General features: G+C 39.1%; 1 protein-coding gene across 3 annotated transcripts in view; it reads left to right on the top strand.

The window, feature by feature from the left end:
- cdon (cell adhesion associated, oncogene regulated) overlaps nucleotides 1-26187 on the top strand; it is a 127753-nt gene that overhangs the window by 26490 nt on the left and 75076 nt on the right. The gene's annotated exons all lie outside the window — the stretch shown is intronic.

The following is a 26187-nucleotide window of genomic DNA, read 5'->3' on the forward strand; positions in this document are numbered from 1 at the left end:
CCATAGGTGGCTTTGTTGTTGATGACAGCAAAATACTCAATAACTTCACCTCTGTATGCTCTTGCAATATTTGTAAGAAAGTTCTCAAGGTAACAAGCCCAGAGCTTTCACGAAGATACAATTCACTGCAATGTCCAGCTGAAATAAACACTGATGGCAGTAAAGCACCCAACAATTTGAATTCCGTTTCACAAAAATTAAGTTTACAAGCTAATCAAGGTATTGATTAGCTGTTGAAAGTCATTAGGCATGCTAAAAACTTACAAGCAGGTGTGTTGAGGCAAGTTGGAACTAAACTGAGTTTAGTTGACCGAGTTTGGACACCCCTGCACTGCAGTCTTTAGCCTCCTTGTTAAAGCGCCAGACTCTCATGCTGGAGACCAGGGTTCGAGGCCCGCTTGGAGCGTGTTGAGTAGGACCCAAGTGGATGGGTTACATTGGCATCACATTCAGCTACACACACACACACACACAGTATTTGCATTGTAATGTGTGATTGGTTAACCTTCTTGTATTTGCATCCTGAACTCTAATAGGTCATTTTTACACCAGAATAACTTTTCTAACTTTGATGTTATCTAAAACATGCTTGTCTTGCAGACCTGGTATTTCCTTCAGGAAATGGAAATATTCTTTTTTGGTGGACTGACTAGGGTCAGTGCACTTTTATGCAAACCTTTAATTGGTCTTCATCTCTGCGATGTGTGATCTGTCCAGTGTGTGATCTGATGTCCAGATGAATTTCTATTGCGAGTTTGAGAAGGATTTAGGAATTATCTTGTTTCTGCTCATCTGAGAGGTAGAAACGGACAGAGTTGTCATCCCCGCCGGATCCCTGGCATGTGATCAAACGGCAAAGCCTGCAGATTATGTACATCTAAGGCCTGTGACCTCACCGCGGCCCCAACCAGCTGTGTGTGTTTGGTGGCCCTGATCTTTGTTGCAGCTCTTCGCAGGGCAGTTGAGGCCTCTCTTTCTCTATGTGTACGTATCAAGTTCTCCGTTTGTTGGTTTAAGCAGCTGTTATTGCTGTTAAAGGCTCAAGTACCCCCTTCAACCCCTCCTGCGCACAAACACGAACACATACGGATGCCGTTCTGTGTTACCCCCCTTTCCGTTGGCTTACACTGGTGTCCTTGTGTAGTACGGAGGCCGGTGCAGTGGGCACAGGGGACGGCAGGCTCAACATTTACGCTGCAACTGGCGGCAGAACGGCAGCGGGCTTGGTGGTCCAGCCTTGTTTACCATACCGGGCCGAGCCAGGCTTGTTTATACAAACCTGGGTGCCTGCGTAAGCTTCCCTTATTCGCTTCACGTCATCAGCTCTGGAGCTACTGCCTTGGCCCCTCTTCCCTGGAGCCTCGCAAACTGTTTACGCCAGACACGCCACTGCTGTCCGCAAGTATGAGGCTGTGTGTGTGTGTGTGTGTGTGTGTGTGTGTGTGGGAGCAAAAGAATGGGGAAAATAACTAAGCTATGTAAACACAAGATAATCTGTGTAAATTAGCATGCATGTGTGCACGTTTTCCTCTAAGTATGGCCCCCACAAGCTTGCATGTTAACGTCGTTAGGATTGGGCCGAGCAAATCCCAGATCAAAAGTTCTTTATTCCGCAAGACTTCTACTGGCCTGGATGAGTGGCTGGCTGTGCTGGGAAATGAAGTCAGTTATGTGCTCCTTCACCTGCACCAGAGAGCAAATAAAAACCTTATGCACTACCGCAGGAAACTCCCTCCGTGCAAACTCACCCTCGGTCCAGAGACTTTTCAGCATGCAGAGTTGTTTCAATAACCTCATTATACCTCTGCTTTATCATCAGAGTTTGGAAAAAGCTGTTGACATGTGAATTGTAAGTGTTTACGCTTGTATAACTTTATGTGTCATTAAAAAGCTTGACGTAACTGCGGTTGGTCTGTGCGGTACAAGGTTTCACAGTCATCTGAGATACATATTGTGGCGTTACATTAAGTAATGAGATAACATATGAAGAGCATAGCGAAGAAATGTGAGAAAACGTTTAAAATGAACTCAAATCGAGACTGGAGATTTCACCTTCCAAGGTCAATTGATCTTAACTGTACTATCTACATTCATTTCAAAGCTCTAAACAAATTCTGTGTTAGGAATTATCTCATTTTAATTTCTTTGAAAATTGCGGGAGGAACATCCGCGACAAAGCTGATCATTTGAGCTATGGAAGAGCAGACTTAGAACAGCCGTTTCACTCTGGATGCTTAAAACAACTTGTAAAATGAAGAACCCCAAACATGTGAGATGATCCTGACCCTCTTTCTTTTGTGGCACTGACACCAAGTGACCGCCACCCACTGCTGGCTATGTCACCGTGATAAATAGAGGCATGCATCAAAGCAGGGGTGACCCCATCACACCAGCTCCTGAATGCCGTTTTCAGTTGCATATTGTTCGACCACGAACACGAGGCACCAGCAGTCAGGATACTTTTTCTTAGATGTGAATGTCCTTGGGAATTTGAGGTATAGGCCAGCGTTTTCCAATCATGTGCCGTGGAAAAACTCCATCAAACTTTTTAAAATTGAGAAGCAGAAAGTCTATCAACTATCATTGCTGTCAAGGAGAAACAATTGAGAACATTCTAAGGATATTATCCTCTCCTGTGCCTCAACTTGTCCTGTCTCACCTTGTCTCACGGGGCAACCATCGCAGTTCCCACCCTGTGACATGAATATTTGATTAGTCGCAGGAACCACCAGAGGGTTTATTCCAAAACAGTTCCTCTTGCCAGGCAGAGGGGCGGCGCGTCCCTGTACATTACCATATCCCTCCCCTGCCCTCATGCTCCAAAGCCTGGGCAACTCCAAATGTCAGTGATGTTAGTTTAGCCATTGTACACGGCTGGGCAACTCTGAATGGGCAGCTTGTCCACAGGCCAGCCCCCTACAATGGCCCCCTTTTTCCCTACAACTTGTTCTCAGCCTTTACCTCCTTCATGAAGAGAAATCTCTCTCTCTCTCTCTCTCTCTCTCTCTCTCTCTCTCTCTCTCTCTCTCTCTCTCTCTCTCTCGTCCATCGTCTTTTACTCCTTTGCTCCAAGCCTGGGGTTTGGGATCTAGAGTTAAATAGGGAGCGAGAAAGGGAGCAAGAGATGAACCATGACTGAGCAGTAAGCGGGTTAAGCGCTGAATTGTTTCAGCGGACCCTGCCAGTAATTACCAGTACAGCCAAGCAGCAGTAAATCTGCCTTTCAGTGCACAGCTAAGCTTGTTAGCATGGTTAATTGGACAGAGAGAGTGTGTAATCTTTCAGTGAGAATACAGCGACTGAGAGAATTAGAGTGTGATGGAGAAATGCAGAATAGAGAGAGGGTTTGGATGGGCATGTAGTTATGGATGGGGTCAGTCTGAACAGGTTACATAAAGTGTGTGTTACATTACGTTTACTGTAGGTGTGGAAATCTTTGGTTAGATGTGTGTTTAGAATAGAGGTCTTTTCCTCACATTAGGGTTAACGGTTACACCGCTGGGGTCTGGCAGCAAAAGTTGGGCTTGCCACAAACTGGATCATATCCGGTACTACTGTAATATGAAAACTAGATTTGAACAATTTCTTAAGAGAATGTGAATTTGCCCATACCATTTACTAAATGCGTTGCTATACGGTTGCTGAGTGTTTTAGCACATTGCTAATGTGTTCTTTAAGTGTCTATGTGGTTGTTGGGGTGTTTTGAGCACATTGTGTAGCTCAGTTTTCGTTGCTATGCGTGCTAAGGTGTTCTGAGTGTGTTTGTTTTGTTGTCCTGAATGTTTTTGGTGCATTGCTATTCAGTTGTTAGGGTGATTTGAGTGTTTTGAGCACATTATGCGTTTGCTAAAGTGTTTTAGCATGCATTAGTATTTGTTTGTTTGGTTCTTCTGACTGTTTCAACACATCAGTATGCAGTTGCTAAGTGTTTGAGCACACTACTATGCATTAAGTTGTAATTAAAGGGTTAGTTTACCCAAAAATGAAAATTCTGTCAGTATTTACTCACCCTCATATTGTTCCAAACCTCTATGTGTTTATTTGTTCTGCTGAACACAAAGGAAGATATTTGGAAGAATGTTTTAATCAAACAGATCTCATTCCCCATTGACTACCATAGTAGGAAACAAATACATACTATGGTAGTCAATGGGGAATGAGATCTGTTTGATTAAAACATTCTTCCAAATATCTTCCTTTGTGTTCAGCAGAACAAATAAACACATAGAGGTTTGAAACAACATGAGGGTGAGTAAATACTGGCAGAATTTTCATTTTTGGGTGAACTAACCCTTTAAGACTGTTTGTAGCACATCGTTGTACAGTTGGCAAGGTGTTATGTTTTAGTTCACTACTGTGTGTTTGTTTGGTTGTTCAAACTGTTATTAGCATATTGCTAATGCTATCCGGCAAAATGAATGGGAGTCAATGGAAATGCTAACGCAAGTAAAGTTCTGCTACAAGATGGCAGCTCCTGGCTGGCTTCAACATCCGGTCGATGGATTACCCCCTTGGTTATTAGCCTAAATGATCCGGCAGCATCTGTGTTCTTTAATTTGCGCGTCTTCAGTAGATCACATGCAGATTTTTTTGGAATTGCGCTCTCAGGCTAATTTGCAATGTTTAGTAAATCTGTCCCTAATTGCTTAGAAAAGTAAACTCTCTTAAACAAGCCACAACGATTGAGATACATTCATGTCCATTGCTCATATCTTTTAGGACACGTTACATTCTGAAGTAGAATACTTACTGTATAGCTAGGAATGCACCGATATGAAAATTTTGGCTGATACCGATAACCGATAATTCTTTATATTTGAAAGCCGATAACCGATATATCGGCCGATAAATTTAAATCCAAATTTTTACCTAATTTTGAGAGCCTGATTACAAAAACAAAAGTCTCACAATTAAATCCATGTCCCAAGCGCATGATTATAGTGATGTTCTCATTATAGTGTTGTATAGGTGATATGACAGATTTGCGCTGCACATGTTGTACCGAACCGTATTTTCATTTTTTGAAGAGATTTCAATCATATTTCAAAAAAATTCAAAAACATAAACAGTGCTCAACTCAGCTGAAAGGAATAATACATTATTTATCGGCTTAAATATATCGGCCACATTTTATAACCAGGCCGATAATGATAACATTAAATGAACATATATCGGCCGATACAGATATGCTGGCCGATATATCGTGCATCCCTATGTATAGCATTTCAGTTTGTTGAAAACCAGAATTGCAACCCTAAAAAAGAAAGTTAATTTGTAGTTTTATGAATTCAGGAGGACTAAGACATTCTATTTGGGAAGACAGAGGCGTATGTCATTCATTTATGGGTTTTTCTTTCTGGAGAGAAGTACAAAGACTCAGAATAGGACTCAAAGTGTTGGAAACGGATAAACTGTGAGAAGAGAAGGGGGTTCCACACGCTTTCCTTTCTCCCCAGTCAGACGCTAAAATGATTATTATCATTAAGGGCTTGTCTACATTTCCCATGGGGTAAAAGGTTTATTTTAACACATTTTAACACAAACAATATTTATGTAATATTTTTCTAGAGCGGCTGCTGACTGGGCCACTGCCAGAAACCAGAGAGGACTGAAAATAAAATAACAAAAAAACAAAATACAATTACTTTTCTTTTCTTGGCAGTTGGATTTTTACGGCGAAAGAACATCTGGCAGGGGAAAGGCTCAACTAAAAGCAACCGATTAGAGACGAACATTTTGCTGTTGTTACTTCATGACATGAATCTTGGCTAATGGGTGGATACCTACACACATTACCTTCTTATTGCCTTCTTGCTTTTATAGAATGGTTACTACAAAATAAAAATGTAAAGGACAAAAACATTTTATTAGGCAAAATTCATGTTCCTTCTGCTAAAAAGTTATTTCTCGCCCGACATAAACCGTAACAGATTCCGGAAAGAAACTGTTTCATGATCATTTCGTGTTTAATAATTCATTCCTTCTGAAATCTGAATATTTGTGTTTCTGCTCTGTGACAAGCATTCGGCCAAGCTGGATATTTTATGAGGAAATCTGAATTCATGTTTCCCTGTTGTACTTGCAAAAGAAAGATGAATTGAGGTTTGTAAAGTATGTACCATGCATTTAACCTTTTTGGACCCTTTTAAAGTCTCTGTTGTGTGTGCAAGGCAGTGCCTCATTATTTTGCAAGGGAGGTGGTGTTTGTGCTGCCACTTATTGGTCAGTTGAAAAATGACATGCTCACTGGGCCTGAGTGACATTGGCACATCTGGAAGACACATGTTGATGAGACAGATGTGAGAAGGTCAGAGGTCATTTGGACTCTTTAATTAAGATAAAAAGGCAAGGAGCGGCAACAAAGCAACAAGTATGTGTGTCGGTGGATGGATGACAATGAGAACATCAGTTTAATAAGATGGAAGAACATGGAGTAAGTCTGTTATAAAGACTGTTCAAGAGAATATATGTCATTCAAATAAAATATTTCACTTTTGAAAGGTTGAGTCAAGTCTCATGTCGCCTCCTAGATTTCATGAAGGCCGTGCTTGGTCTTGTCCCTTCCTCGTCTCCTGCATTCCCTTCTTTCAGAGCGGGGTCATGAGTCAGGGGTCATGACCTGCCCTGAGGGTGATATGACCCTTCCATCCCCCACTCCACATGAAAGAGCCTCTCAATACCTGAAAATACCTGGTTTTTATTTTGTACACACCTGAAGCTCTTACCTGTGGCTGGATCACCTGACAGCCCGCTGATAGAGCTGCCGGCTCCTTTTTCACAGACCCCCTCTCTCTCTCTCTCCTTTTCTAATCAGTATCATACTTGAAAACAATGCCACTGAAATCAGTCTTAAAACAAAGATTGTTATTAGTAACAGGAAAATTATTAAAGGGGTGGTTTACTGCTTTTTTTCTTTACATGGTTGTGTTTATGGGGTGCAATATAACATGTATTCGTGGTTTTTCGTTTTTTTAAAGTCTTATTTTATATAAATTTCACCTATATTTTAAGCCACTTCCTCCTCTGTCATTTGACCGACCGGTTTACATCCTGATTCTGTGAAACCACTCCCTCAGAAACAGGCAATGGGCTCAGATTGGTTAGTTTGATTGGCTAAACTGTAGTGCATGTTGTCCGGATACTTCACGCCCATTAGCTTTACGGGCGAAAGTTGCATATGTGTTCCTGTCAAATGTACATAATGGTGTCGATACTGCAGTATCAGTATGAGCCAGAATCATTCTAACGAAAGCATTGTTCATAGTTGCATGAACAAACCCCATAACCTTACATATTAAACTTCAAAAATCCCATAGACTTACACTGAAGCCATATCCAGAGACCAAAATGTCATAAAGACTTGAAGGTGGGCTCATTTGACCCGGGATACCTTAGCAACTGCATAGCAACCAAATAAAACATGCATAATGCCTTATCCACTATAGTGCCATAATGGAGAGAAGAAAAAAAAAAACACACACACACCACTCACAAAAATCAAGTTATACTTGCTGTGTGATGTCATACATGTTCAAAATATACAGCCATTTTTGACTTGTGCTACTAACATGCAAGTATTAAAACTGGCCAATGTTAGCATTGCCTCATTGATTTTTACAACTTTCATATTTATCAAGTCAGTATGGTTTATGGCCAGAGTGGCCTAAATTTCATACTTAGTGAAAAATATTAGAGATATTTTTCCGTTGCACCATAGTGAGGGGGCTATTAGTGGAACCGACATTATTTTTTATTGAAACAGTCTGTGTGCTTCAATGTTCCACAACAATATCCAGGTGTAATACTCAACCCCTCTCCTTTCCTCTCCTCTCCTCGCCTCTCCTCTCCCACAATGCACCACAATATTGAGTGCTCAACTGATGTACTCTCAATGGCTAGAGAATACCCATAATGCACTGTGAGGGTCGCATGTCGAATGAATAGCCATGTCTGAACAAAAGATGGCATCCGCTGCTGAATCATCCATCAATTTTTCAAACTGTTGGTCCAATGTGGGTGCGGTGCAAAATCATACATATAAATTCCTTTTTAATGTATCATTACACTGTTTAATTAAGGTTTATACATGGTAGTTTTCATAACAGAGTTTCAGATAAATATTTTAATTACTACTGTAGCTGCCAGTTTGCTACTGTAAGTTTCAAATGATTATTAATCAGAAAGCACAAACTATGCAAAAACAGCAGCACTCAGTGTCCAAAAATACAGTTATTTCTATTTACTCCATCAAGTGGACTATATAAGTGGAGTAATGTAGGGAATAGTGAATAAAGGCATAGGAGGCGATTTCGAACACAGCCACACACACGCTGCGTCCCAATTCGCCTACTTATACTACGCCCTAAAAGTATGTACTCTTTTTGTGAAGAAAACATTCATACTCTTGAGTAGGCAAGCTTTTAAGACATACTGCGTCATCTTTAACGGACAGAGATCTGTCGCGTGCATCCTATCACCGTAAACTGACCTGTCAATCATCTCGTCACAGTTAAAATCCTCCATTCGATCTAATTGAATTTCTTACCGTTTTGAAGAGAAATGTTGTCGCACGTTCATCTGCCAGTCGTGGGTCTTTCATGAGTTTGGGAGTTTGCAATTTGAATGATGCATTTAAAAGTTAATGGCTATAAACATATCTTTAAAAAAGTTCACAATGCTGCTGCAGATGCAATATAATAATGTTGACAACGCTAAATAAATACATTTTCGTCAGGTTAGATACTGATAATTAATCACTTAAACCCCTTTATCTAAACTCCTCAACATAACCGTCGGACTCGCGCGTCCTCCATGTCTTTAGTTGTTTGACACTTTTTACTCGTGTTTGTCGCTCTAACCCAATCCTCGTCCAGCGCGCGAAGTGGTTGTGGGCAATATCAGCCGTAAGAGTGTGCATCGATCTACACTTCGGATTCTGACCGGATATAGTAGGCCATCCGGGTCTCTTTGGAAAACTCATTTCAACATACTACGATTTGGGACGTACTAATTCTATTTTCGAATACTATTTAGGATGGATATGCGAATTGGTACGCAGCAACTGTTTCTGCTTCTTCTTCACCTGTGTTTTGATCCAGAGATTCTGTACTCTTTTAGAAGATGCGTAATAGCGCCCCCTTCCGTATAACAGTGCAAATATGCATTGCCGGAAAAGAGTAGATTTGAAGTAAATTCCTATGTACATGACCAGTGGACTACACAACAATTCAGATACTCTGAATTAGGAACATATCGGTTTTCTTTATACATTGGTGTTTTCAAGCAATGTAAGTTTATAATACAGTATGTAAAACTATGTGGAAAAAAGTATTTAATAGGCTACTAAATCAAAAGAGTAAACATAACTACAAACCAAGTATACTTGGAATACTTGTAGGTCAAATTTGTATATTTGTAGGTCAAATGTACTTAGATTTTTTCTGTCAGTATAAGACAAGTATTCTTACGTGTATTTTTAAGTATACTGAGAATAAAGTACATTTCTGCGAAGTACATAAAAATTAGACTGAAAGTATACTTATTTTTAGTTTCAAATAATATACCAATAGCACACTTGAATAAAGTTCTTTGTAGTAAGGGATGCCTTAAAATTTAGCCAAAACAATTAGTGCTGGGCAACGATTAATCGCGATTAATTGCATCCAAAATAAAAGTTTGGTTGCGATTAATCGTTGCCCAGCACTAAAAACAATATATGTTTTGAAAAAGCCAAAACATCAGGAATGTACCAGTGATGTTTTCTAGTTAGGCAGCTGCCTAGGTCCTGGAATACAGTTTATGAAATCACCTACTCCACTCCAGAATCCTGTTTACAGTTCTTTATTCTATTTCCATTTCCTCTCTTCCCTTCTTTTGATCTCAGCAGTGGATCAAGTCACACTGCCTACAACATTCGGCTGTTTTGGAATCATCTTGTGTCCATCACTTTACTCTTTCTCCATATGGGTATTTTGATAAATGTTTCGGTCTGAAACTCAATCCATCTCTCTTTGTCAGAGTGTAATAGCCTGTAGCCCGTTTCTCTGTTTGTATTATTCTCCGTCCTTCTCTTCTCCTTATGTGCTTCCTGTTTTGAGTTATGCTGAGGGCTCTCAGCATGGGCCCCTGCTCTGGAACCCACCAACGCTAAAGTATATCTCCTGTTTACTGCCCTTGAGGGATACCTGTCATTCCACCTTGGCTATTGTGATCACTATAGCGACACACAAAATTCCGTGAAGCACAGGCCTTGACCCCTGCCCTCCCCTTTATAGAGAGCCGACCTTTGACTCCCACTGCACCTGGAGAATTAAAAAAAAAACTTGTGCAATGAAACAGAGAAAAAATGCCTGCACATATAAATATGCATTTTAAAATAAATGATTGAAATATTCAGTGTCCAAAAGTGATGTCTGACCTCGAAAAAATGACATCCTCTGGCTAACATGCAAAAACGAGTACAAACAAGAAGCAAAAATATTATTAAGTAATAATGTAACTAATAACTAATAATTTTTTTGCTGTGCATTTTTGCTTTGTCAAATAAACCCTCTAGCTGTAGTTGCCTTTTTTTTGCTAAATTATTTTGTCAGATAAATACCTCCACCAACTTTAGTGTTTTGTTCTTCCCTCATATTTAAATCGTTTTAAGAATTTTAAAATATTTTCTTCATATTTTGACGATTTAATCAAAATAGTAGGGTTATAAATATCCCAAGCCGATATCACTTTTGGTCACTGCTGTATTTATATTTAATAAATATATATTTTGAATCTTTTTTTTTATTTTTACCCTGATAATGAATGAATATATATATATATATATATATATATATATACATATTACACATTAGCCATTTCAAGCCTCTAACTGACTTTTTGTTGGGCCTTTAAAATGTATCATGAACTAAGACAAACAAAACAAAAAAACAAACAAATAAGCCTTATTTAAAATATAAAAAAACTGATAAAAGTGACAAAAATAATTACAAAAACTTTAATTAAAATTAAGAACCAGAATCAGAAAGAGCTTTATTTGTTTTGGTGCTGAGGCTTCCACTGCACATATACAAATACAACAAGAAACATAGTAATACAAATTATAATAATAATAATAAAAAAATATATATATATAAAAAATATGAAAATAAAAGTAACACAGTTGGGTTTAGTCAGAATAAACATTTTCAGATTTACAGATTATGAGCGTAGAAGAAAGACAGAAAAATATATCAAAATAAAAAAATACAAAAATAAAATCTTTAAAAACTTGTGTGAACATAATCTTTAAATGAAAAATTCTGAGCTGCAGGTTTGCAGGTGAGTCCAGTATATATATTTTACACTTTGAAAATATCTATTACATATTCACAAAACAATCTGCGCTGAAATGTGCCACACTAACTGTTAAGATCAAACTAAAATGTTTAATGACCGTGTTAAAAATAAATGTCAAATACTAATTTCTAACATTTGTGATCCCTCACAAGGATCTGCAGAGCGGTAGGTGCTACACAGAACAATATTGAGCAAACCTTCCCATTTATAACTCATATTCTTTTGGTGTGTAGGAATATTCTCTATCCAACCTCCTCCTTTTTGATATGTTGAGGCATTAATCTGTCCAAACATCTGTAAGCTCAGAACAAACCGTTTTTGCATGTTTCAGTAAATGGTCTTTTTGGACTGTAGAAGAACTTCATAGTACATCAAGCTCTTTTTTCAAAAGATCAAGAAAACTATCTCAAGAAATGACCTCTTTTAAAGTATATTGGCATTGACACAGGCGCAGCAATAAACCTATGACCTCATGCATACAGACACGCACACTAGAACATAAGTGTCTGACTGTAACTGTATTCAGTTTCTAAAGCTCTTCAGTTTTGAAGACTCTTTATGTGCAGTGATATCCATATCCTTTATCTCTCTCTCTCTCTATGGTTTTTCTAGCCTAAGGCGAGTGTGTTACCCAGCTGCTACTTTTACCAGTAAAAGCGATCCGTCTGTTGATGGAGGTGAAGAAAAGGTGGTTCAAACACAGATATAGTGTCTGCAATCATAAGAGACCCAACACTGATGACGGTTTGCACACTTTCCTAGGCCGTCTCTCTATTGTGTTGGTGTTTAAAACATGTCAAATAGACCAACTGTCAGAGCGTCAAAGTAATCCAGACGTATTTTCCCCTGTTGCTCTCTTTGCACTGAAATTATGCCAGTTCTTTGGAATGCCATTATGTTCCCGAAGGCAAAGCCAAGACTCTGTCCTGGCACAAACACAAACACACACACAAAAAGTCATTCTCTCCCTCTCTTTTTGGCTCAGACCAGGAGCGGTGGCGCCACATACTGTAGCAGCATTGCCGATGTGGCACAAGAATACAGTCGCATACACGAAAATGAGCTGACCAGCTTACAAAGACTTCAAAATCAGGAAAATGCTAAACAGGAACCATTGGAATTGGAAGCGGCATGAAAGTGTTTGATTCTGACTGGCCTTATAATTTTGCCTGTCATGTCTGAAAGCTTTCTCACCTTCTGCCCTATCCAACATGGAGTACTGTTGGTAAACTTGGCTCAGTTTATATCTGAGGGCTGTCACACCATCCAGCTCAGTGGGCCCGCAGAGAGGCCTGGCTGTCCGTCTGCGGCCCTGGCACGTCCCATCTGCCCCCTAACTGCCCTCCTTTACTAGCCCCCTGAGGTCAGACTGTGTGCCCTCCCCACGAACCTTGCCTCTCCAGACATCAGCCCTGCGACAGACAGTACACAACTTCTCAACGGTACAGTAACAAAAACAGCGAAATCACCCCAAAATGAACTATCTGTCATTGTTTCCTTAGCCTCATGACAATGCACACCTGTATGACTTCCTTCTTGTTACAAATAAAAAAGAGAAATCTTAAATATTGACTCAAATTTAGTCATCTCAGAGCTGCCAACTTGCTTTGGGACGCATTCGGAAGTGCATTTTCAAAAGTGCTGGGTACAAATTTAGCCTTTCTGCTCAACCCATAGATGAATAGAACTATGCAACATGAATGACTGGATGAAAATTTTTCTAATAAACACTAAGGCTAACTTGGAAATGAGGCCCGATGTCCAAAATTCTGAACCACCCCTTTAAAGGTCAATTACAACATCATTCACATTTGTGTACATTTAACTTGTTGCACCACAAAACACATGAATCAATGATGTTTGACGTTATTTAAGTCAAAATTGGCGCTATGCGAGTGTAAAAGCGATTTGAAAGCTACAGCAGACTTTGAAGATTTCTAACACTGCCTCAGTTATATGGACTAATCCTGTCCTTTTTGGAGCTTGACATCTCCAGTTCCCATTTACTTTCAGTGAATGGGAAAAAAAAATCTATAACAACTCTCCTATTGAGTTTCATGGATGAAAGAAAGTCATATGGGTTCGGAACAACACAAGGGAGAATAAATGATGACAGAATTTTCATTTTTGGTGAACTATCACTGTAGCTATAAGGGTCAGCGGGAGGGTGCAAAATGGACGTTTAAAACTAAATCATGACTGCATTTGGTGGAAGAACCCTTGACAAACATTATCAGCGGGAAAATAAACTTTTACAATATGGTTCCTTTACTAAAAGTTGTCCTGGGCTGCATGGAATTTAGCAAGAATACTGGGCATATGGAAAACAATGTTTAAATAATTCAATATATATACATCATTGATCTTGATTCCAGAGGCAGACTTATGATGACTAACCTGGGAAGATATTGGAAAGGGAGAAAGTGAATATATTCCTCTTGTAATCCTTTCATATAAAGACAATAAGGTGAAAAAAGTTCTGAACACTTGAGACATGTCAGGATAAAATGACAGAGATCTTAAAATTGCAGTTATTAAGGGTCTTTTGCATAGTCCCATTTGTCTATTGTTTCCTCTCCATGCAAAGACCTCAGGTTTCTTTCCTGTGGAAAGCAGCTCAGTTGATGGGATTAGGTTGGATACAAAAAGTTTTTTTTTTTTTTTTGGGTTGGACGTGGGTTTAGATGAGGGTTGTTTTGGTGTAGTACTTCATGTAAGGTGTTTTAGGGGGTGATTAGAGGGGTCTGGAACGGAGCGGAGTGGGCGCCAATGGCAGAGGGACAGCTGGAGACCAGGAGTGCCAAACTGAGATCAGAGAGATCATCTTACAGTCACTGAATATGCAATAGCACTTTCTTTCTCTCTCACACACTTATGTGTATACTGTATATAAACACTCAAAACCACACAATGTCACGCTTTCAGGCTCACTAACAGTTTCACTCACCAAGGGACTGCAGGCTACTATAACCATGTTGGCGCCATATTTAATTTTTTGACAGGATACAAGTACTTACAGTGTTTTCCCATCTGCCCTCCTTGATTAGCCCCCAACAATCAAAAACGTGTTTTGTTAAAGGGGTCATGAACTGGCTTTTTAAATTTTATTATATTGTTGTCTGAGGTCAACTTATGACGTTCGCATGGTTTTTACATTCAAACACATCAAAATGAATAAGTAATAGGCTATTTTCTACCCTAGTTTTGAGCCTAGCTCCAAAACGCTCGGTTTTTATGGGCGTCTCGCACTGAAGACTTGGAAGTAAACGCCCACTGCTGTGAGTGGATAACAGTTTTGCATATTATAATGAGTTTCAACTCACTCGTCGGTAGGGCTGGGTACCGAGGTTCTGTACTTTTTAGGTACCGACCGAATTGCCTCGGTACTACCGAGTATCGAAACATGTCTTGTTTTTCGGTACCAAATTGCGGTACCTAAGTGGTTAATCTCGTCAACGTCAGTGAAACAATAAGCATGCAGCATGATTGGCTGTGGCGGAAAACACTAGTTTACGCGTTATACTCAAAATATGAGTGTGAAAAAGTCAACAAACTGAAAAATAAAATAAAAATTTAGGTAATATTATATTGTTAACTGGTTACATAAAATTGGTATCGAAAAAGGTATCGTTCAGGAACCGTTATCGAAGTCAAGGTATCGGTATCGGTATTGAACATTTTGTTACGATACCCAGCCCTACTCATCGGTGTACGTGGGGTAACTTGCTCTGAAAACGTCTAATGTTAACCGGAATGATTCGCCCATACATGTTCATCTACAGCGACTTCCTTAGTAGGAATGGAAGTCAATGGGACCAGAATGGGACCACTGATGGAGTTTTGGTTCCTTGCCACTGTTGCCTTGCTTTTGGCTTGCTCAGTTGGGGATATTTAATATTTAACAATATTATTGATCTGTGTTGTACTACTTTCATGTTATCACTGTGGAGCTGCTTTGATACAATCTGTATTGTGAAAAGCGCTATATAAATAAATGTGACTTGACTTGACTTGACCAGAAACTGTCCAGTTACTGATATAATACTAAATATCAGAAAATCGGCAGAATGGATTCGAAAATGGTACAACTCTGAGGGAGTTGTAATATGAGCCTATTTCCAAAAAAAGTGGACTATTCCTTTAACAACATACCGTTTTTTTCAGGTGATGAAACATCTGTTCAAAAAACAGGTTTGAAAGTTGTGATTTTTGAAAAAGACGTGATCTATAACCTTTATACAGTGCATGCCATTGTAAAGACTGAAGGTCTGTCCCTCACATCCTTGTTTTCATTCATGTAAAATTCAATATAGCATCAATCCCGACTAAGGTCTACTGGTGTAAATTGTCATAATTTGTGAATTTGTGTCCCATGAGGTTACTGTACAAGCCTGTTGAATAAACAGCTTAAAGCCTAAGGTGGTTTGCTGGACTTTCTGGCCACCAAATTGTTGGTCTAGTTTTCTGGTTTTAGCTAGTTTTCTAGCTTAGCATCTAAACCAACAGAACACCAAGACCAGGTAAACCAGCTAAGACCAGCAGAAGCCATTCACATACAGTAGATAGAACATGTTCTTGCATTCAGTAACAGCTAGATGCTGTTGACGTACCATATTACACACCACAACTTGACATCCCATATCATGGCGCTCATTTTTCAAGATGCAAGAACAACACCAAATGTTTACAGTAGATGCATCTTGAGTGACCATCCCCTTAGGCTGGTTTAATCTGTTTTCCCAAGGAGGACATCTGAAATTAGTAATTCTGTTCTACAAACAAGTCAGTCAAAGTTTTTTTGCTCCGTTTCGTGTTAGAGCCGATCATGCGGGTGTGTAAATACAGTATGTCACCACAAATTCATAAACAACCCGGTTGATTATGAACTCAATGACTGTTTATTGGTGTATGGCACACTACACATATATTAACAGCGTTTCATAACGTATAATAGAATATGAATGCAGTGACATCATCCCATAAAACGACTTTGTTTTGGCCGCCGTGCAGGGTTGTGCTAGATTATTTTGTTGCCATGTGAGAGTGTACCTTAGTAACTGTTGTCGTCAGCGACGGAATGGAATAAGGTGACATCAGCGAGCGTCATTGCGATGAGGACGAGACAAAGATTCTTTTCAGTCGGGGTGAACGAAACCTGACCTTGACGTCCTGAGTCCAGCGAGTCACACTCTCTCTGTATGGCCTTAAAATTTAGAGCTAATGAGAAACAAGAACTTTGAGACTGAACGAGATAAATGAGGAGAGAGAGAGAGACACAAAGAAGGACAAAGACAGAAAGAGAGGGAGACGGGGGGAATGGTCTTTGTTAATCCCTGCACATCTGGCTTCTATTAGAATGTGGGGGCCGCTAAAATAATGTTTTTCACCCTGCAAGCCTTTCTGTGCTATAAATTACCCACCAGCCACCGTGCCTTCTCTCTCTCCCGCCCAGTCTCCCTCTCTTTCTCTCTGTCCATCATTTTCCTTTTTAAGACATAAAGCCCCTCCCACTCTCCCTGTCCACTTCTTCTTTCATGTCTTCTTCTTTTCTACTTTCCCCATTTCTCCACCTTCCATTCCTTACAGCAATACATCTCTCTCCTCCTCGACCTCTCATCACACTCGTCATTTCTCCTCATCCGTTCTTTCTCTGAGGGGACCAGTCGACACAAAATTTCTCTTGTTGTGTCCAACGTTTATATATAGCTTTTTTTTTTATTTTTATTTGCATGTAGCTAAGAACAATTGTGTTATGGTAGCTATCAATTTCGCAATTAATATATTGTAGGTTATTATCTTAAAAATTATATTATTTTACATTTGATAAACTAAATGGTGGACAAATACCAAATACCTTGATTTGAACTTGTACTATGTCAATACTACTGTTTTTATGAAGTACTATGGTATGTGAATATGGCTATCATATAATCCATGGTATATTGAGCCCGTTCTCAACCTTTGGCATCATATAGGTGACGCCGTATGACATTTTGTCGAAATACGACGCACATGGCACCCTTTAGCGTCAATATAACACGCAGAACCCAAAGCGTCATATAGGTGACTGGCATCCGTTAGTTCACCCTAAAAAAAATGTATTCCGTCATTAATTACTCACTCTTATTTCGCTCCAAACCCGTGAGACATTTGTTCATTGTTGGTTGGGAGATTTCTGTCCCTACATTGATAGCTACGCAACTACCACTTTGATGCTTCAAAATGCCCAAAAGAGATTGAAAAACCATTCCATATGAATTGGATTAGTAAAAAAAAAAACATTTAAATTTGAAAATCATTGAAAATGTAAAAAGAAAATGTAGGCTTTTATTTACATAAAGATTCATCAACACACAATTATGGTAAGCTTGCTTGCTTGATGTGCGAGGACCAATGAGGTTCATTCCCGTGTGTTAGGCAGCAGGTTTGAGCTTCTGCAAGATCCAATGAGGTGTGTTTTCATACGTTAGGGACTAAACTGCTCAATTCATATGGATTGATTTTACAATCTCTTAATGAACTATTTGAGCAACAAAGTGGTAGTCCCAACGGAGGACAGAAATCTTTCAGATTTTATTTAAAATATGTTCAATTGTGTTTTGAAGATGAATGAAAGTCTTATGAGTTTGGAACAACATGATGGTGAGTAATTTATGACTTTTTTTTTCACTTTTGGGTGAACTAACCCTAAGGCCTCGATATAATTTAAAGGGATAGTTCACTTTGAAATTAATTTAGCCACAAAGCGCCCACGCCCTCAGATCAGTTGGACGTGGTTTTGGTTACAAGAGGTAAAAGCGATTTAAATACTGTTCGTTTTCTCACACAAACCGCTCGTTTCGTGTCTTAGGCCATCAATGTGTACTTAAATTTACAAATCATTAAATCATGTTTAATCTGGACTTCTCTGTGCATGCTCTTTAAAGTGGTGATCATAGACCTCCATTATTTGACTGACAGACAAGAACGGTTTGACCTAAAAATATCAAAATTGAAAATACTGCGGAAACAAAGACACCTATCTTGGATAGGTAAGCTAAAACATACCAAAAATTAATTTTGAAGTGAACTTTCACTTTAAGCAAAATTAAGGAATTTGTAGGAACTGGGAACTGGTGTGACATTATTTCAAAGAGTCTGGCCTAAATGAAGTTCATTCAGAGAAAAGTTCAAAGATCAGATGCTTTCGAAACTGCTGTCCTTTTTTGTTTTATTTAGAGAAAAGTGCAAAGCACATATTTACATATTCATCTAAATGAATATTACTAACAGAAATTGCTGAAAAAGTATGTCTAACCTTTTTTTTATTTATTTATCCCCAAGCGATAAAAGAACTAATCGGGGCGTTTAAGCAGCGATAATGTCTTGGTTGAACATTGACCATTTTGAAGGACCATTTTCACTGATTTATAAAGCAACCTGGAACATCAACAGACCAGTAGTCAAGTCTCTCCTGCTCATTCATTCTTGGTTCTAAGAAAAAGTTTCTATGAAAGAGTGAGACTGAGAGAGAAGGAAAGAGAAAGAGTAGTCTGTGAACTGTCATTTTTGGATGAGGCCTGGCGGCGGGGCCGGCTCAGGGTGTCTGCTGAGGGGCCGTGGGGTTAAAGGGTGGAGGGTCAGTGCCTCTTCACCAGAAACTCCAATTAGCTAAATTGGAGCTGACAGGGAACAGCAGATGAAAGGAGCAGAAGATTGGCTAATGAGCGGAGCTGAGCGCTAATGATGAGTATGCTAGTTCAGATTGGGTCCCATTAGGCACCTGTTTACCCAGGCTGCACTGGGGCTGACAGCAGGGTGAACGTGCCATTCGCCGAATGGCCGCTTTTCCACGGCCATCAAGCAAATGCATCTGACGCATTTGTCTCGCTTCCATACTGACAGGCTAATCAGAGAGATCAAATCAGCACCATGTTGAGTACACAGCTCAAGGCAGCGGCCTCGGGGAACAACTATTATAGCCCATTAGCGTAGCTTTACCTCACTGGCTAAATCTGGCTGTAGCATGCTAGCCTTCAGATCGGACCAGCATCATTCATTAGCATGATCAGTATCGACGTACGAGAAACGAAAGTTTATGGGTGTGTGCGTGTGTCCGCGCTTGCAAACAAAGAGCAGTTTTATCCACTGCTTGTATGAATGAGGCTGTTGTAAAATGGAGACTTGTGTTATGTCAGTGCAACACATTACCTCATCCGCTTTAAAACGGCCCTCTTAAATGCTGTTATGATGAAGTTCGACAACCAATTCAAGTGTGTTCTTGAGCCAATGTCCTTGTGAGCATGGCTTTTGCTGAAGAGTCATGCCCATTCAAAGGGAGGAGGATTAAGATATGATTCATGAACTTTCACAAAAATCTATTTGTGTTTTTGTTAATTAAATTAAATTGAATTTTTATTCAAATTTTTTTTTACCAAATTTATTTATTTATTTTTACCAAATTATGGTAGGTTTAAGGTAGATTACCTTTAGCAGAACATTTGCTTTACTGAATATTATGTTATTATTTACCCACCCTCATACAGTTTGTTTCATATACCATCATATAGCGTGAGAACTGCGATCTCCTTCAACTACTTCAGTTCAGTTCTCGCGCATGCGTCGTGGAAATCTCTTGAACTCTCGTCCCAGGCCACAAGGAAGTAAAGGAATAGTCGAATAAAGTCGTTATTTTTGTTTTGTTTTTCGCACAAAAAGTATTCTCGTCGCTTGATAAATTTATACTTGAGCCACTGTAGTCACATTTTCTTCATTGACTTTCTGGGCCGTCAAGTTTCGATCCCTTAGGAGCCTATGTAGCGGTGATCCACCTCTCGAATTTAATCAAAAATATCTTCATTTGTGTTCCGAAGACGAACGAAGGTCTGACGGGGTTGGTACAGCATGGGGGTGAGTAATTAATGACTTAATTTTCATTTTTTGGGCAAACTAACCCTTTAAACTGTTCTCAATGCTTCGGTTTGCATGTAGGGACGCTCATTATGTTACTATGTTAGTGTGGTGCTATTTTGAGCCTTGTTAGTCGTATTAACTAGCGATTTTTATTTTTCATTACTCCATGCCCTATATACTAGCGTTATACCACTGTTGTAGTACTCGAGACTCTGACTCGTCTCGGACTCTGTCTCGAGACCATATTTTAATGGTCTTGGTCTTGTCATGGACTCGTGTGCATTTGGACTTGGAATTGACTCATGCTCGAACATTTTTTTTTTAGGACTCGGACTTATTCCCGAGTCCACTCGAGTTCAATTCAAAATATTTTTCATGATTATTAATGTACGCCAGTGATTGGTGATTTCTAGTGCGCAACTGTGCATGACAAATTGTAATAAAATTACTTTTAACACCACCTACTATGTGGCTATTTTACCCTAAACTGATCATATTTTTTAAACTCTAAGTAAATTCAGTTAAAAAAAAGGATTTCTTTAAGTAAATAAAAGTGAATTAGGTAGTCAACCCTCACTGGTCTCGGTCTCGACTCGGACTCGACCGTCTCTGGTCTCGGACTCGACTCGGACTCGATTCTCTATGGACTCGGTCTTGACTCGGACTCGACTCTCTCTGGTCTCGGTCTCAACTCGGACTCGAGTGAGGTGGTCTCGACTACAACACTGCGTTATACGCTAAAAAGTTTTTAGAGATAAAAGTCTTTACATTCGATTATCATGAAAACAAATATCAGAGAACGGTTGACTAGGTACCGATGTGTTATTAGACCAAAGGTTCATTTTGCGCCGGAGTTGCAGACTACGTTAAAATGAGTTAGAAAAACAGAAAGAAAGAAAAAATGGGCTACAAACTCTGTAGTGAAGCATATTGACATGTTACAGTAGCGTGTGTTGGAGAAGCCCACAACCCACCGCGGGTGTTCCTGGGAATGGTGCCATGTTCTCAGTTGTGTCCTCTGCCTCAAATCTCCACCCCCCATTACACCATCATAATTACCTTGAGGATTTCTCCTCTTTAGTCCAGCTTGTCTCCGTTTGCCCGGCTGCCAGCTCCTCAGATGCCGCGAGAGAAGCATGTCATGAGCTCAGTAGTGTCTACGGCCTGTCGCCTGTCTGCCCACACGACTCTGAGAAGAGACACCACTTCTGTTTGTTTTCATTTGCCCGTGGAGCAACTAATGTCCTCTATGGGCATATGCTATTGTCATTCAGTTTTTTTTCTCTTTCGCGTGGACATATTATAGTTTTTCTCATTGGATCTCAACTTCCCTTTCTCACATTTGGGATGAAATGTGATTCTCTTTCATGTCTGGGCTGTGTGTATGCCCTCTGTGTTTTATCTATTAACTATTGAGCTATCAAATTCACCTTTCCCCGAGGTAAGACTGTTGTGGTTAATCTCAGTCGTCGTCACTCTCGAGCTCAGGTAGGACGATGAGATGATGGTATTGTTGCGGATGATGGATGGATAAGCCAATGTTGAAGCTTCTTTGAAACTGGAGTTTGACAAGTTATCCATCACTTAAAGCAGTTAAATTAGACTCAAACTGCCCTACAAAATGTAATCAGCAACACCACAAGCTGCAAAAGTAGCATACTATGCCAAAGCTAACTGTAGCTTTTAAAGGGGTCATGAACTGGCTTTTTAAATTTTATTGTATTGTTGTCTGAGGTCAACTTATGATATTCGCTTGGTTTGTACACTCAAAAACATTTTTGGCTATTTTCTACCCTAGTTTTGAGCCTAGCTCAAAAACGCTCGGTTTTTATGGGTGTCTCGCACTGAAGACTTGGAAGTAAACTTGGAAGTTTACAGCGACTGTCTTCTTCCACAACCAGGCACTGCACAATATTTTGTTTTGCTCTGTAGCTCGATCCGGTTTGTCATCACGAGGCCTATGTTATTTAGCTATGCGTGTAATGCGTGAATCGGTGGGCGGGGCTAAACCGGCCATGTTGAAGTAGGCGTTGATCTTCTTCTGCGGGGGTGGTGTTTTATCCTCTTTGTCGTCATAGTTCCCCACTTTGAAAAACGAGTCGTTTGCTGAGTCTGGTGTCAATAAAAGCTTTTATTGGACTAACAATGACGTTTTCAGTTCTGAAACTTACAGGATATTCTTATAATATGACCCCCAGTTCATCACCCCTTTAAAATAGACAAATTTTTTAATTTTTTGATTTATTTAAAAAAAAAAACGAGCAGTATTTATCTGGAACAAAAACGAAATGGGGTGACAGGTAAAGATTGCTAAAATATTGAAAACTTAATTTATCCAAAATATTTAGCTCCAAAAAAATATGTAAAATGCCTCACACAAAGACTTCTATGCAGAGCCTCAAATGAATGAATCCATTATGGTGAATTTCATACATGAATCATCCGATTGACTGATGCAATTTTTAGCCTAAATTATCCATTGTCAGTATGTTAAAGTCAAGCACAATGATATTCAAACTAAAATGAATATTATACAAATATAAAGATTACTTAAGATTATATATATATTTTGTCAAATCAACTTAGATAGCTAATGTGGAGCAGATAACATCATATTTTGAGTTTCTATTAACCAATCTCCTTCATTGTATTAACTCAAATTTTAATTTCAATCAACACATTTTTGCAACCAGGTAACTTAAAGTTAAAAGCTAAGTTAAAACCACAAAAACTTTTTTTTTTTTACAACAAAAACTTTTTTTTTTACAATGTAGAGATGTCGCAGAAATATTCCAAAAATAGAATCCTGTGACTCATCGTGTATCTTTGTTGTGGCTGGTTAGGACAAAAACTCGAATTAACATGGAAGAGATACCGTTTATTGCATACCGTGGCTTTAAGACATAGATAATTCAATGAGGAAGACAAAAGCACTGGAAGTTGCACCACTGGACAAAGTTAAAAAGAAGTAGATTGCTAATGTAAAGAAATGGACTGAACTACTCTCACACTACTAAAAAACATAGTTATGTACTGTATTAAATAGTTACTGAGTTATGCTGATAGAGTCAGATCTCCATTAGACCGTCTCGTAGTAGAGCATCAGGCTATGAATAAGGGAAGCACAAAACACATCCCTGTCTGTACGTTCTTAAGACATTCCTCCTAAAACGCAATATCAAAGGCTTGCATAGAGTCTTGGATGAGTGAAACAGTCAAGCTTTCATATGTGCCATCTGACTGGGGACTCTAAGTCCGTCATTTTTCTGTCATGATCCGTGGGATTATGGAGTGAAGGGGAGGTGATTTCCCCATGTGGGGGTCTAAGATATCAAAGCCGGAAGGGTGTGGGGAGGCTGGGGGGGAGATGAGGGGAGTGGGGGGAGATGGAGGCCTTTGTTCCAGCTCCACCCCAGGATTCCATGAAAAGATCACCAAGCAGCCTGATTCGTCACGGCCTTGGGCTCTGCGCTCTGATTGGTTCCGCAGAGCGGGCAGATGTTCCGGCTGCAGCAGGGGGCTTGGAAGATTCCAACTCTACATACTCACCCCACAGGCAGTCACATACACACTTGCTTAAGAACTAATGCAAACTTGCACACACCACAGGAGAGTCTCAGACTCACAAACACCATCTCACACTCTTCATATGTATGTAAGGGATTATGTACAGTCTGTCAGTCATTATTTCAAAATATATTTAAGCTGAAGGGGTTTATTTTGGAAATATTACCAGCTGACTGTTAATTATCCAAGGCGTAGATTAATACATGGCTACTTGCCAAATAAATTCATTTTTCGAGTTTTTTATAAATGTTAATTTTTTTTATTATTATTGTTTTATTATGAAAGATGAAAGAGCTTGTTTCAGCCAATGAATAAAAAAAATAAAAAAATAATTGCGACTTTTTATCTCACAATTGCGAGATATGAAGTCAAAATCGTGAGAAATAAAGTCGCAATTGCGTGTTATAAAGTCAGAATTGCGAGATATAAAATCAGAATTGCGAGATATAAAGTTAGATTTGCGTGATAAAGTCGCAATTCTGAGAAAAAAAGACAGAAGTGCGACTTTTTATCTCACAATTCTGACTTTCCTCACAATTGCGAGTTTACATCTCGCAATTCTGACTTTATAACACATAATTGCGAGTTTATATGTCGAAATTCTGACATCTTTTCTCAGAATTGTGAGATATAAACTCACAATTGCAAGTTATCAGGCCAATTCTAAGGAGAAAAAAAAAATACTTTTTTCCCCCTCAGAATAGTTTAAATCTCAAAATTCTGACTTTATATCATGCATTTCTGACTTTATAACAGGCAATTGCAACTTTCTTTCTAGCAAATCTTGTTTTATATCTCACAATTCTGACTTTATAACATTCTGCAACTTTATATAACGTAATTCTGACTTTATATCTCACAATTGTGACTTTATATTTCGCAATTGTGACTTTATATCTCGTAATTCTGACTTTATATCTCACAATTCTGACTTTACATCTCGCAATTCTGAATTGCAAGATGTAAACTCGAAATTCTGAAAAATAAAGTCCGAATTGTTAGATAAAAAGTCACAATTACCTTTTTTTATTTTTCAGTCTGTGGCAGAAACAAGCTTCCATAAAGACATGACAGAAATGAAACACGGAAATTATAGTACAGAATAGTGGTCCTTATACGTGAAGAGTTCTGGATTGACCAACCAGAATCAAGTATTCCAGTGCGCCATGTAATATTTTACCATAAAATCTGCTCTTGGTTCCAAATCAGAACCATATTGCCTCTTTTTATATTTTCTGTTAATATGATGCCGGTTAATCAATTCAAACAGTTAATCGTGATTTTCACAGTTTTATCTAGCAGTACAAGATATTCGGGGCGATTTTGGACCGATTTCTCCTAAAGTCCCGATTATCTTGATGGTTTTGTGTGTTTTTTTCACTGACCTGAAGTCTGATATTTCACTTGTTGAGCCACATATGATGGGTAAATTACATACAGAAATTCCAATGACTTTTACTTTAGATAAAAGTCCCATTTGGGGACCTCTAAATAGGGTTTTTATAATTTAATAATAAACAGGTGCTTCTCTAGATAATTTTGTGGGTGTCTGTTTGTGAGAATCATCCATCCAGCACCATACATTCTAATCGCTTATTAGAAATTGCCCAGAACTGGATAAATATATTTATTATGTCAAAACCAAATGTTTTGCCAATGGCGATAATGTTATATTAAAAAACAGCAGCTGTTTGGAACATTAAATAAGAACAATATGTTTGCAGTGTTCATCAAGTGCAGAGTTTAAGGTTCAGAAGTCTTGCAAGAGATATCTAATAGCCCTAAGGACAGTTATTAATGCAACTCAGGCAAACAAAATGAATCATCTAAAGACTTCAAATAAAAAAAACCATCGCAAATTTGACTACCCTACATGTATTTGCTGTCTCTGTGTTGTGCTGTTTGTAAATCAAGCTTGTTTACATTGCCTATTATTAAGTGCATTTTCCCCCGTAACAAAAAGCACACTCGCATGAGACAGGAACATTAAGCAGATGTCCGGGGACAGACAGAGCAATTTGCAAGGACAAAATCACAGAAGAGAGATATAGAGTCAGTGAAGCCAAGGAAATCTGTGTAATTTTGGTAGGTCCGATTAAAGCCTCCAGTCTAATGGGGAACATTGGGTTTCTGGCAGGGTAAGCGGAGATACCTTATCTCAGCAAATAGCTGCGGGTCACTATTTTAAAGTATTCCCACAATGCACTCTTCTTCCGGCAATGTTGGTGCAAAAAGAGAGGCACTTGAGTTATCACACACAAGCATTTGCCACTGAGGTCATACCCTGCTGCTGGCATATCCCACCCAACCAACCACACGTAGCTTAATGTTAGCGGCACACCCACCATGCCGCATGCAACGACTCAAAAATACACTGAATAGAAACATTTG

This window comes from Pimephales promelas, chromosome 10 (genome assembly GCF_988280905.1).
Source record: "Pimephales promelas chromosome 10, fPimPro1.hap1.1, whole genome shotgun sequence".
NCBI lineage: Eukaryota > Metazoa > Chordata > Actinopteri > Cypriniformes > Leuciscidae > Pimephales > Pimephales promelas.